This window comes from Eschrichtius robustus, chromosome 1 (genome assembly GCF_028021215.1).
Source record: "Eschrichtius robustus isolate mEscRob2 chromosome 1, mEscRob2.pri, whole genome shotgun sequence".
In the NCBI taxonomy this organism is placed as follows: domain Eukaryota; kingdom Metazoa; phylum Chordata; class Mammalia; order Artiodactyla; family Eschrichtiidae; genus Eschrichtius; species Eschrichtius robustus.
Genome location: NC_090824.1, coordinates 174,942,416 through 174,956,123, shown reverse-complemented (window position 1 = coordinate 174,956,123; position 13,708 = coordinate 174,942,416). Strand labels below are relative to the sequence as shown.

Sequence of the window (13,708 nt, the reverse complement as noted above, 5' to 3'; positions counted from 1 at the left end):
GACCCATCCGTAGGGTGAGGCTGAAGACATCGCTCCAGCCGTCTGAGCCTGGGTCTTCCCAGCTGCAGGAGAGGGATCAAAGGTCAGACTTTGATCATTGAAAGGATGTTGATGATCAACCACTGAATCTTAACAATGAGAAAATGAGGCCCCGCTAGGCTCAGATGTTTTTGTGAGGCCAAAATTAGGTGATTAGAAGATGCCTTGAAAACTGAGATTTGCTCCTCAAATGTAAAAGTTGTATGTGTGACTGTACTGTGGCTTTGCTGATGTGTGTAGATCTTACAGCCATGTAAATGATTCTCTTCTGACTTTGGGATAGGACCACCTATTTCAGGAGTAATCGATTCAGAAGTCCTCGCGGTTTACATTTTAAAACTCAATGTGCACATAGGGAACTATATTTAATATCCTGTGATAAACCACAATGGAAAAGAATTTGAAAAAGAATATATATATGTGTATAAACGAGTCACTTTGCTGTACAGCAGAAATTAACACAACACTGTAAATCAACTATACTTCAACAAAATTAAAAAAAAATTCAACATGCAGGTAACAGATTTGGAGAAGACATTTGCAACATTGATATGGTGATTGAAATATATAAGGATGTTTTATAAATCATTCAGAAAAAGATTAACAACCCAGTAAAAAACCAGGCAAAGACTATGAACAAGAAATTTACAAAAGAGGAAACCTCAAATGTCCCGTGACAGGAAAGGATGGTCACTAATGATGAGAGAAATGCAAATTAGTGAATACACAGTTCAACAAAACGATACTGTTATATACCAACATCTTGATGAAAATGAAAAGGTCTGACACTTACTTAATGTTGATAGATCGTATAGGTAAATGGGAACTCACAGACTGCCAATGGGGATATAAATTGGTACGTGTGTTTTGGAGAGCTGTTAAATGGTACTGTTCATAGTGCTTATACCACATGTGCACAGCATTTCTACTTGTTGGGGTTTTTTTTTTCCCTTCCAGTTTTGTTGAGATATAGTTGACATACAGCACTGTATAAGTTTAAGGTGTACATCGTGAAATGATGACCACCTTAGATTTAGTGAATATCCATCATCTCATACAGTTACATTAAAGAAATAGAGAAAAAATATTTTTCCTTGTGATGAGAACTCAGGATTTACTCTCTTAACGACTTTCATACAATGTACAGCAGTTAATTATCTCTATCACGTTGTACGTTACATCCCTAGTACTTATTTATCTTGTAACTGGAAGTTTGTACCTTTTGACCGCTTTCATCCAATTCCCCCTGGTATTTCTACTTTTGCGAATGTACCTTAAAGAAACGCTCAGATGCACCGCGATGAAGAGCGGCCCCCGCTTGCCGCAACTAGAGAAAGCCCTCGCACAGAAACGAAGACCAAACACAGCCATAAATAAATAAATAATTAAAAAAAAAAAAAAAAAAAAAAGAAACGCTCAGATGTATCAAAAGGAGACGAGTGGGGATGTTTAGTGCCACAATGTTTGTCATAGTGAAAGACCCCATCAGTAGGGGAGAAGTTGTAGAAGATATTCATATATTCACATAATGCTTACACTCCGTGACAGTTAAGATGAATTAGAGTTACATGTCTTACCACTAATGGATCTAAAAATTATAATGGCAAACGAAAAAATGTTGCCAACCTTATTTACATGTAGTATGAATCCATTTGTATAAACCGAAATACAAAACAGTCTATCTAAGAATACCCATGTGTAGTGAACACACATCATGGAACCCACACGCCAGTGTCACGCGGTGGTTACCTCTGAGGAAGGGACATGTGACTTGGGGATGGGAACAAAGGGAACTTCAACTCTGTGAGGTTTCATTTGTTTAAAAAGAAAAAGACATGAGGCAAATATGACAATGCTGCTATTTGTTCATGTTGGGTGGTGAATATGTATGTGGCATTAATATACATGTAATACCACATGGGTTAACATGCATGTAATAACACACGGGTGTTATTCTCCATGTGTTTCAGCATTTTTATTCATAACAAAAATTTAATGCAGAGGAGGGACAAAGGGTAGAACTGTCTTAAAAAAAGAGAGAGATCTGTGTGACTGTTACTAAGTGGATTCTGTTTAAGAATCCCTCTCAGCTTCCTATTGGCAATGAGGTCGTGTTTTGGGTTCTAAGATCTCGTATTCATACCACAATATGTGCTGACACATTTTTTAAAAATTAATTATTTATTTTTGGCTGTGTTGGGTCTTCGTTGCTGTGCGCGGGCTTTCTCTAGTTGCAGTGAGCGGGGGCTACTCTTTGTTGTGGTGCACGTGCTTCTCATTGCGGTGGCTTCTCTTGTTGAGGAGCACAGGCTTTAGGTGCGTGGGCTCAGTAGTTGTGGCTCGCGGGCTTAGTTGCTCCGCGGCATGTGGGATCTTCCCGGATCGGGGCTCAAACCCGTGTCTCTGCATTGGCAGGCAGATTCTTAACCACTCTACCATCAGGTAAGTCCCTAACACTTCTTTTTGACCCACCTCGTTTATGGATGAGGAAACAGGCTGCAGCTACTTCCTTAGATAAACTAGGCTTTAAAGGCCCTGAGTGTGCTGTGCGCTGTGTGGCTCCCAGGGCTGGCCTGCATCTCATCGGAAGGAAAACGTCGGGTAAGATCCCTTCCATTGCTTGGCCTCTCCTGCTTTGGTGTGACTTACTCCCTGGATGACTGTGAACCTTCCAAAGTCCCCAGCTTCCAAATCCCAGCCTTTGGAGAGATCAAAGTGTGTTCCTATAACTGGAGGAACCATTTCACAGCAGGAAGACTGGCCTCAGGTTCCTGGGCACTGCCCAACCTCTGCAGGTGGGAACGAGGGGAGGGGCAGGAAAGAGTGGGTCTCCCGGCTGCTTCTGTGTCCTCGTCTCCTGAAAAGGAGGTGAAGTCTCCTCCCTCCCTCCTGCCCTTCACTGACGCCTGCACAGAGATGCTACATGGGGTGACCCATCGATACTCCTAGATGAGCTTTGGCATTTGTTAAAAGCAAGACAACAGACCCCAATAAAGCCACTTATGCTAAGCCCCACATCACCAAACTGAGACATAATTACAGTTTCCACTCTCCCAGAACTGAACCCAGAGGAGTCAATCAGGAACCACCTGATCAGCACTAGTTACACAATCTGCCTGATAGACCCCTGCACTCCCTAAAGAAAAGTGACCTTGCAGTAACCAACCCGCTTTTTTTGCCTAAAATAACTTCCTTAATCTGGCTCCCCCTGGCCTATCAAAGTCTCTCATTTTGTACAGCTAGATGGATGCTGCTAGATTTGACTCAGTTTCCGCAAATAAACTCTTACAATTTTTAATATTCCTCAGTTTATCTTTTAACAAGTTCTTGCAGACACAAAGGATGCCTTTGCAAGCCCATTTCCTCTCCTGGGCTGCTTTCTTTCCGGGGGTAACACCCTTCACGTTTAAGCATTTGAGTTCCTTTATTCGGGAAAATGAGCCTAAACCTGGCTCCCAGCACAAAGCTCACCAGCTCACGCTGTGAACAGTTATGCTGTCCCACGGGAGCGCTAGCAGGCTGACTGCTTTCCCACCCTTGGCAGCCCTGCAGCATTGACTGTTCTCCCTGTAATGGCCTGGAAAAGACTTCCAGATCCCGGAGACTTTGCTTCCTCTTTCCTCAGTGTGGGTACCATATGGCATCGACAGCTAAGCCCATGTTATGTTGGAGCCGAAGTCTTGTGATCTCTGGCAGTTTGAATGCAAATATGTCTTAAGTTGGCCCCATCTAAACAGGGTGCTTCCTAAAAGCCTAATGTCTCAAAACCACAAATAAAGGGAGGAGAGATTCGTGACAAGTCTCTCTCTCACAAACATAGTTTCTTCCCCATATAGAATTTGACTTCCCAACAGCTGGTCTCCAGGTGTGTAGTTCTCAGGAACCACAGACCTCAGAGATGAGAACTGGCAACTGAACTCTGAGCTGGGTGTGTAAGTAACTTAGCTCTCTGCTTTCTGCATGATCCACAGAGAACACTCCCACTGCTTCTCGTTCTTCACCAAATCCCGAGGCTCATTCTACTGTGGTAGAGGCAGGGCACTGGACGAGATGAGAAGCAGAACATTCTCTCAGCCCTTGGTCCACTTTCCCCTCCCTCCCTCCCTTCCATCCAACTTTCCATCCATTCATCCATCCTTCCTTCCCATATCCATACATCTATCCTTTTTTCTTTCTTGTTTTAACCAGTTATTCTATTTTCAGTTCTCTGCTGGGCACTGAGGATACCAAAAAACCCACCAAAACCCAAAACCAACACCCCAAACAAACATAAACACAAATCCTGGCCCTGAAGGACCTGAGATCACTTCTCAGGGAGCAGACACAGGAACTGCATCTGGAAACAGGGCAGGTGAGGGTCATAAGCCCCAAACAGGAAGGAAGCTCCAACTCTACTCTTAGGAGGGAAAGAGAGAGATGACCTTGCTTCTGTTTCTCAAGTCTGGGGTTAATAAATACAATTGCATTCATTTTTATATCCATGGTGCTGTATAGTTTACAAAGCTTTATAGGGACTTGAATTATTGGCAGGACTTTTCCGGAGTGAGTGTGAAGATGCAAAAGACTCATTGATGCAGTTTCTCTTTTGTTTCATACTTTTCTCCCAAACACAGAAACAAGAGAGTGAAGTTTAATTTTACATGTGTGAAGCGTTTACTCTAATCCCTTCTTATGCTTACTGTTTCCAAAGACCTGGAGGAGACTTTTACAAAGGGCCAGATTGGGCCACGCAGGGAGCAAGAGATTTTGCCTATGAGCCTCTGGGGATCTATGCCATGCAGAACACGAACAGGTGATTAAAAAAACTGAAATTAATTGAGCTGTAGGAAAAAATTCATCACAAGCTACCTTCAAAGAATCTAATCATTACTTTTTTTCCCCCCTTTTTATTCTGGAGAGTCAGAGGGGTCCCTTGCTTCTTCTAAAAAAGCAAAGAGTGTACAGCAAAAATAGGATTCAGTTCTACTTAATAACCAACTGAAAAGGGATAAGGGTAGCACAGGGAGAGGGTGGAAGGTGGAGGCACGGAGGAGGGGAAAGGAAGAGAGAGCTGGTGGAAGATGGGTGGGGCACCGGGTCCTGCTTGTTGGGATTACCAGTTCTACCAACTGCCTTTGGTGGTATCTCACGAGGGAAGACTGGCCAAAGCTCTCAGAACAGGCTGACAGTAGGGCGCTATTTCTGACATATATGGCACTGATTACAGCAATATTACCTGCAAGGCTGGAGGACATCAACCTCCACACCTGTAACCCAGGGAGCCACACCTGAAAGGCAGCCCCAGGATCAACTCCACATGCCTCTAAAACAAGGGCCGCACAATCGCAGAGACCTGATAAAACCGAATGACATTTCTAATCACAAGGAAACTAATCACAAGGAAACTAATCACAAGGAACCAGACGGGGGACTTTGGTTCTTAGTTGAACACATTGCTTTACAGAAACAAATATGACAAGTTCCCAGGCCAGCCTGCAACAATGTATTCCTTTGTGTTTTAGAAACATGTAATGGGTTTAACTGATTGCCTATGATGGTTAGAGCATCCTGCTAGGGCCTGCCCTGGTCACAGAGGAATAAAACCCAAAGCAAGGCAGCCAGCTGACTGCAAACTCGAGGGCTCTGCTCAGGGCTGTGGGGACACTGCTCGGGGAGGGGCAATCACCCCCAAATGGAAGCATGATGGAGTCCAAAGGCTGGATGGTGAAGGATCAGGACCGAATGCACTCGAGACTAAACAAAACACAATTTCAAAGACAGGCATTTGGTTTATATTGAACTTGAGAGAAAGCAGGAGGAGGAAACCTTTACCAAGATGCCCAAGGCACTTTTGGTTTTAGAAGTTTGTAACGTGGGTTGTCCCACCGATGTGACTTTAAACGGAGGTGGTGCCTTTTGTCACAGGTATGCCTCCAGGACTCCTGTGAGTCACCTGAAAGTCCAGTTTGGTGCTCAAAATGGGAGAAGAGTGTGAGAGATAAAATGAATAATGAGAGAGAGGAAAATCAATTTCTAAGTTATTGGGCAAAAGTTGGATGAGAAAGAAACAATTTAGGGGTGAAAGAGATGTTGAAAACTTGTCCCAGCAGAGTTTGGTTACTACTTGGAGTAACATTCAGGGGTGGGAGGCCTCGGGGTGGATTGGGAGGAAGGGGTTCTATGAAGAATGTGATGGTTAATTTTATGGGTCAGCTTGACTGGGCCAAGGGATGCCCAGGTAGCAGGTTAAACATTATTCTGGGGTGTCTGTGAGGGTCTCTTTGCAAGAGATGAGCATTTGAATCAGTAGACTGAGTAAAGAAGACCACTGTCGAGTAAAGAAGATGACTATCATCAATGTGCGGGCGCCATCCAAACCTTCGATGGCCTGGAGAGAACAAAGACGGGGAGGAGGGGACATCTACTCTCTGCCTGACTGCTGAGCTGGACGTGGGCTTTCTCCTGCCCTTGGACTGGGACTTACACTATTGGTGTCTCTGGTCCCCAGGCCTCCAGGTTTGGACTGAACTACACCACCAGCTCCCTGGGTCTCCAGCTTGCAGACGGATGGTGGGACTTTCCGCCTCCATAATCGAGTGAGCTCTGCGTGATAAATCCCCCGCTCTCTGTCTGCATGGATATGCATATCCCATCGGTCCTGTTTCCGGGGAGAACCTTGACTAACACAAGAAAGGAGTATTTTGCAAATCTGATGGTCGTGATTCAACATGGTGGTGTCTATTGAACATAAACTTAGGACCCACCATTTGCCAAGCAAAACTGCGGCTTAAAAATCGGCATTTATTAAAATATGTAGCATAGTCTGCTACCTACTAAGCATTGTCTTCCGTCAGGGGGTAATGCCTGAGAGCAGCTAGGCTGGGATTTCCAGGGTTGGGGTCAAACGGACCTAAAATATCTAATCCCACACCCTGATCTGCCAGGGAGGAGATGAAGAGATGAAGGTGGTCACGGGGCTTTCCTCAGCTTCTGTTCCAGTGGTTCCCAAACTTTTGCATGGATCTGAGTCACCTGGGAGGTTTGTTAAAACAGACTGCTGGGCCCCACCCCCAGAGAACCTGATTCAGTGGGTCTGGGGTGAGGTCCAAAAATCTGCATTTCTAGTAGGTTCCAGGGGAACGCGGCTGCTGCTGGAGGGGTGTCGGGAAGACCCACACTTTGGGGACCACTGCTCTGCCCGCTGCGGTTTCCTTTTCACCAGGCTCTCGGATTTTAGCTTCTAGGCCCCGTTTAGTGACATGTCCTTGACGTCTAGTACTTTAGGGAGATGTATGCAGCCTCGCGATGCCAGGCACAGCCGAGGCCATTCGCCGTCGTGGACCCTGCTCCGTGCTTCCTGGAGGAATCGCAGGGAGCCCAGGCTTCTGAGGCTGGAGTCCTTGGAACGTTACTTCGCAGCTCCTGGCTACAAAGAATAGCACTTTCTCTCTGCTGCCGTCTTGTGTCGACTTCCAGATGCAGCCAAGCGTTTGAACCTCAGGAAGTGAACACTGTAATTGTATGGACTTGGTGCGGACAGATGGCTCTGATCACAGCCCTGGTGTGAATCATTATTTTCCTCAGGATGTTCCTTCCGATGGCTGAAGGAAGTGATGGATGACCGGAAGAGATCCAGAGACGTTGCATAAATCTCTGTCTTACCAGTGAACGAGGGCAGGCCACCGTGGATTGAGTTTCCTCTGGTGATTTTTATATTTCCAAGTGAATCCAGGCCCCTGGTAAAGTTTGGCCCTTGAGCAGCTTCATAAAGTAAAGGAGAGGGCGTGCTGCCATTTTCTGCACTGAAAACAGCAGAATAAAAATGTAACTTGGGAAGTGGCTGCATCCGAGTGCATGGCAGGATGGGGATGCTTCTCTCCCTTCTGGGGATTTGCTAGGCTGAACCCTCAGCTGCACCTTATTTCCTCAGGAGGTCCTTTTGCCCAAACTGGGACATCCGATCCCCTTAGGAGATCAGAATGCCCACCTGGGCTGGTTCCCGGGTGGAACACCGAGGAACACAGGTACCTGGGGTCAGGAGTGTTTCTCATGGTGCTCAGGAAGCTACAGCCAGAGTGGGGACCCAGCCCTTGCCCAGTGCAGCCAGGACTTTTTTTTTTTTTTTTTCTGTTACAGTTTTTTTTTTTTTATTCAAACAGAAAGTCACAAAAATTATAATCATCCTCATCAGTTCACTCAGTCCCATGTAATTAGTTTTTTTTTATCTTGATCTTTTGTTAGCACTTTTATGAATTCATCAGTTTTCCATTAGAGTTCTGAAAATGCTTATTCATTCAGTTCAGCAGTATAGTCAGTTACCAGAAACCTGTACTTGTCAGTCTTTTCCATGAATTCCTTGAAGATGAAACCTTTTATAGGAACAGTTTTGCAAAAGCATCAGAGTACACCCAGAACTGTCTGTAAATGACAAAAGACTTAAAAATGACCACGGTTAAAGATTTGATGAAAGTTCATAATAATGCAATTGACAAGGAAATTTAGTTATTTCTGATATACATTTTAAAATAATAACTAGAATTATGACTTATAACATTATACCAGAACATAAAAGATTTTTAGGAATTTCATGTAATGTCTGAAACATTTATATTAACATATTTCCATACAAATAACCCAAAGAAAGTTTAGTATTAGTTTTTTAAAAAATTTTTAAATTTTATTTTATTTACTTTTTTATACAGTAGGTTCTTATTAGTCATCAATTTTATACACATCAGTGTATACATGTCAATCCAAATCACCCAATTCATCACACCACCATCCCCACCCCCCACGGCTTTCCTCCCTTGGTGTCCATACGTTTGTTCTCTAAATCTGTGTCTCAACTTCTGCCCTGCAAACCGGTTCATCTGTACCATTTTTCTAGGTTCCACATACAGGCGTTAATATACGATATTTGTTTTTCTCTTTCTGACTTACTTCACTCTGTATGACAGTCTCTAGATCCATCCACGTCTCAACAAATGACCCAATTTCGTTCCTTTCTATGGCTGAGTAATATTCCATTGTATATATGTACCACACCTTCTTTATCCACTCGTCTGTTGATGGGCATTTAGGTTGCTTCCATGACCTGGCTATTGTAAATAGTGCTGCAATGAACATTGGGGTGCATGTGTCTTTTTGAATTATGGTTTTCTCTGGGCATATGCCCAGTAGTGGGATTCCTGGATCATATGGTAATTCTATTTTTAGTTTTTTAAGGAACCTCCATACTGTTCTCCATAGTGGCTGCACCAATTTACATTCCCACCAACAGTGCAAGAGGGTTCCCTTTTCTCCACACCCTCTCCAGCATTTGTTGTTTGTAGATTTTCTGATGATGCCCATTCTAACTGGTGTGAGGTGATACCTCACTGCAGTTTTGATTTGCATTTCTCTAATAATTAGTGATGTTGAGCAGCTTTTCATGTGCTTCTTGGCTATCTGTATATCTTCTTTGGAGAAATGTCTATTTAGGTCTTCTGCCCATTTTTGGATTGGGTTGTTTGTTTCTTTAATATTGAGCTGCATGAGCTGTTTATATATTTTGGAGATTAATCCTTTGTCTGATGATTCGTTTGCAAATAGTTTCTCCCATTCTGAGGGTTGTCTTTTCATCTTGTTTATGGTTTCCATTGCTGTGCAAAAGCTTTTAAGTTTCATTAGGTCCCATTTGTTTATTTTTGTTTTTATTTCCATTACTCTAGGAGGTGGATCAAAAAAGATCTTGCTGTGATTTATGTCAAACAGTGTTCTTCCTATGTTTTCCTCTAAAAGTTTTACAGTGTCTGGTCTTACATTTAGGTCTCTAATCCATTTTGAGTTTATTTTTGTGTTTGGTGTTAGGGAGTGTTCTAATTTCATTCTTTTACATGTAGCTGTCCAGTCTTCCCAGCACCACTTATTGAAGAAACTGTCTTTTCTCCATTGTATATCCTTGCCTCCTTTGTCATAGATTAGTTGACCATAGGTGTGTGGGTTTATCTCTGGGCTTTCCATCTTGTTCCACTGATCTATTTCTGTTTTTGTGCCAGTACCATATTGTCTTGATGACTGTAGCTTTGTAGTATAGTCTGAAGTCAGGGAGTCTGATTCCTCCAGCTCTGTTTTTTTCCCTCAAGACTGCTTCGGCTATTCGGGGTCTTTTGTGTCTCCATACAAATTTTAAGATTTTTTGTTCTAGCTCTGTAAAAAATGCCATTGGTAATTTGATAGGGATTGCATTGAATCTGTAGATTGCTTTGGGTAGTACAGTCATTTTCACAATATTGATTCTTCCAATCCAAGAACATGGTATATCTCTCCATCTGTTGGTATCATCTTTAATTTCTTTTATCAGTGTCTTATAGTTTTCTGCATACAGGTCTTCTGTCTCCCTAGGTAGGTTTATTCCTAGGTATTTTATTCTTTTTGTTGCGATGGCAAATGGGAGTGTTTCCTTAATTTCTCTTTCAGATCTTTCATCATTAGTTTATAGGAATGTAAGAGATTTCTGTGCATTAATTTTGTATCCTGCTACTTTACCAAATTCATTGATTAGCTCTAGTAGTTTTCTGGTGGCATTTTTAGGATCTCTATGTATAGTATCATGTCATCTGCAAACAGTGACAGTTTTACTTCTTCTTTTCCAACTTGTATTCCTTTTATTTCTTTTTCTTCTCTGATTGCCGTGGCTAGGACTTCCAAAACTATGTTGAATAATAGTGGTGAGAGTGGGCAACCTTGTTTTGTTCCTGATCTTAGAGGAAATGCTTTCAGTTTTTCACCATTGAGAATGATGTTTGCTGTGGGTTTGTCGTATATGGCCTTTATTAGGTTAAGGTAGGTTCCCTCTATGCCCACTTTCTGGAGACTTTTTATCATAAATGGGTGTTGAATTTTGTCAGAAGCTTTTTCTGCATCTATTGAGATGATCATATGATTTTTATTCTTCAATTTGTTAATAGGGTGTATCACATTGATTTGTGTATACTGAAGAATCCTTGCATCCCTGGGTTAAATCCCACTTGATTGTGGTGTATGATCTTTTTAATGTGTTGTTGGATTCTGTTTGCTACTATTTTGTTGAGAATTTCTGCATCTATATTCATCAGTGATATTGGTCTGTAATTTTCTTTTTTTGTAGTATCTTTGGTTTTGGTATCAGGGTGATGGTGGCCTCAGAGAATGAGTTTGGGAGTGTTCCTTCCTCTGCAGTTTTTTGGAAGAGTTTGAGAAGGATGGGTGTTAGCTCTTCTCTACATGTTTGATAGAATTCACCTATGAAGCCATCTGGTCCCGGACTTCTGTTTGTTGGAAGATTTTTAATCACAGTTTCAATTTCATTACTTGTGATTGGTCTGTTCATATTTTCTGTTTCTTCCTGGTTCAGTCTTGGAAGGTTATACCTTTCTAAGAATTTGTCCATTTCTTCCAGGTTGTCCATTTTATTGGCATAGAGTTGCTTGTAGTAGTCTCTTAGGATGCTTTTTATTTCTGTGGTGTCTGTTGTAACTTCTCCTTTTTCATTTCTAATTTTATTGATTTGAGTCCTCTCCCTCTTTTTCTTGATGAGTCTGGCTAATGGTTTATCGATTTTGTTTACCTTCTCAAAGAACCAACTTTTAGTTTTATTGATCTTTGCTATTGTTTTCTTTGTTTCTATTTCATTTATTTCTGCTCTGATCTTTATGATTTCTTTCCTTCTGCTAACTTTGGGTTTTGTTTGTTCTTCTTTCTCTAGTTCCTCTAGGTGTAAGGTTAGATTGTTTATTTGAGAGTTTTCTTGTTTCTTGAGGTAGGCTTGTATAGCTATAAACTTCCCTCTTAGAACTGCTTTTGCTGTATCCCATAGGTTTTGGATCGTTGTGTTTTCATTGTCATTTGTCTCTAGGTATTTTTTGATTTCCTCTTTGATTTCTTCAGTGATCTCTTGGTTATTTAGTAACGTATTGTTTAGCCTCCATGTGTTTGTGTTTTTTACGTTTTTTTCCCTGTAACTCATTTCTAATCTCATAGCATTGTGGTCAGAAAAGATGCTTGATATGATTTCAATTTTCCTAAATTTACTGAGGCTTGATTTGTGACCCAAGATGTGATCTCTCCTGGAGAACGTTCCGTGTGCACTTGAGAAGAAAGTGTAATCTGAGAGAGGAGAAGATGGCAGAAGAGAAAGACGCGGAGATCACCTTCCTCCCCACAGATACATCAGAAATACATCTACACGTGGAACTGCTCCTATAGAACACCCACTGAACGCTGGCAGAAGACGTCAGACCTCCCAAAAGGCAAGAAAATCCCCACGTACCTGGGTAGGGCAAAAGAAAAAAGAAAAAACAGAGACAAAAGAATAGGGATGGGACCTGCACCAGTGGGAGGGAGTTGTGAAGGAGGAAAGGTTTCCACACACTAGGAAGCCCCTTCGTGGGTGGAGACTGTGGGTGGCAGGGGGGGAAGCTTCGGAGCCACGGAGGAGAGGGCAGCAACAGGGGTGCGGAGGGCAAAGCGGAGATATTCCCGCACAGAGGATCGGTGCCGACCAGCACTCACCAGCCTGAGACGCCTGTCTGCTCGCCCGCTCGAGTGGGCGGGGGCTGGGAGCTGAGGCTCGGGCTGGGAGCTGAGGCTCGGGCTTCGGTTGGATCCCAGGGAGAGGACTGGGGTTGGCGGCGTGAACACAGCCTGAAGGGTTTAGTGCACCACAGCTAGCCGGGAAGGAGTCCGGGAAAAGGTCTGGAGCTGCCGAACAGGCAAGAGACTTTTTCTTGCCTCTTTGTTTCCTGGTGCGCGAGAAGATGGGATTCAGAGCGCCGCCTAAACGAGCCCCAGAGAGGGGCGCGAGCCGCGGCTATCAGCGCAGACCCCAGAGATGGGCATGAGACGCTAAGGCTGCTGCTGCCGCCACCAAGAAGCCTGTGTGCAAGCACAGGTCACTATCCACACCGCCCCTCCCAGGAGCCTGTGCAGCCCGCCACTGCCAGGGTCCCGTGATCCAGGGACAACTTCCCTGGGAGAACGCATGGCACGCCTCAGGCTGCTGCAATGTCACACTGGCCTCTGCCACTGCAGGCTCACCCCGCATCCGTACCCCTCCCTCCCCCTGGCCTGAGTGAGCCAGAGCCCCCGAAGCAGCTGCTCCTTTAACCCCGTCCTGTTTGGGCAAAGAACAGACGCCCTCAGGCGACCTACACGCAGAGGCGGGTCCAAATCCAAAGCTGAACCCTGGGAGCTGTGCGAACAAAGAAGAGAAAGGGAAATTTCTCCCAGCAGCCTCAGAAGCAGCGGATTAAAGCTCCACAAACAACTTGATGTACCTGCAGCTGTGGAATACCTGAATAGACAACGAATCATCCCAAATTGAGGAGGTGGACTTTGGGAGCAAGATATATTATTTTTTCTCCTTTTCCTTTTTTTGTGACTGTGTATGTGTATGCTTCTGTGTGAGATTTTGTCTGTATAGCTTTGCTTTCACAATTTGTCCTAGGGTTCTGTCCGTCTGTTTTTTTTTTTTACTTAAAAAATTTTTTTTTCTTAATAATTATTTTTTATTTTAATAACTTTATTTTATCTTTATTTTATTTTATTTTATCCTCTTTCTTTCTATTTTTTCTCCCTTTTATTCTGAGCCAGGTGGATGAAAGGCTCTTGGTGCTCCAGCCAGGCATCAGGGCTGTGCCTCTGAGGTGGGAGAGCCAACTTCAGGACACTG

General features: G+C 43.4%; 1 long non-coding RNA gene across 1 annotated transcript in view; it reads right to left on the bottom strand.

The window, feature by feature from the left end:
- Window positions 1-13,708, bottom strand: part of LOC137774625 (uncharacterized) — a 40,511-nt gene that overhangs the window by 3,864 nt on the left and 22,939 nt on the right. The gene's annotated exons all lie outside the window — the stretch shown is intronic.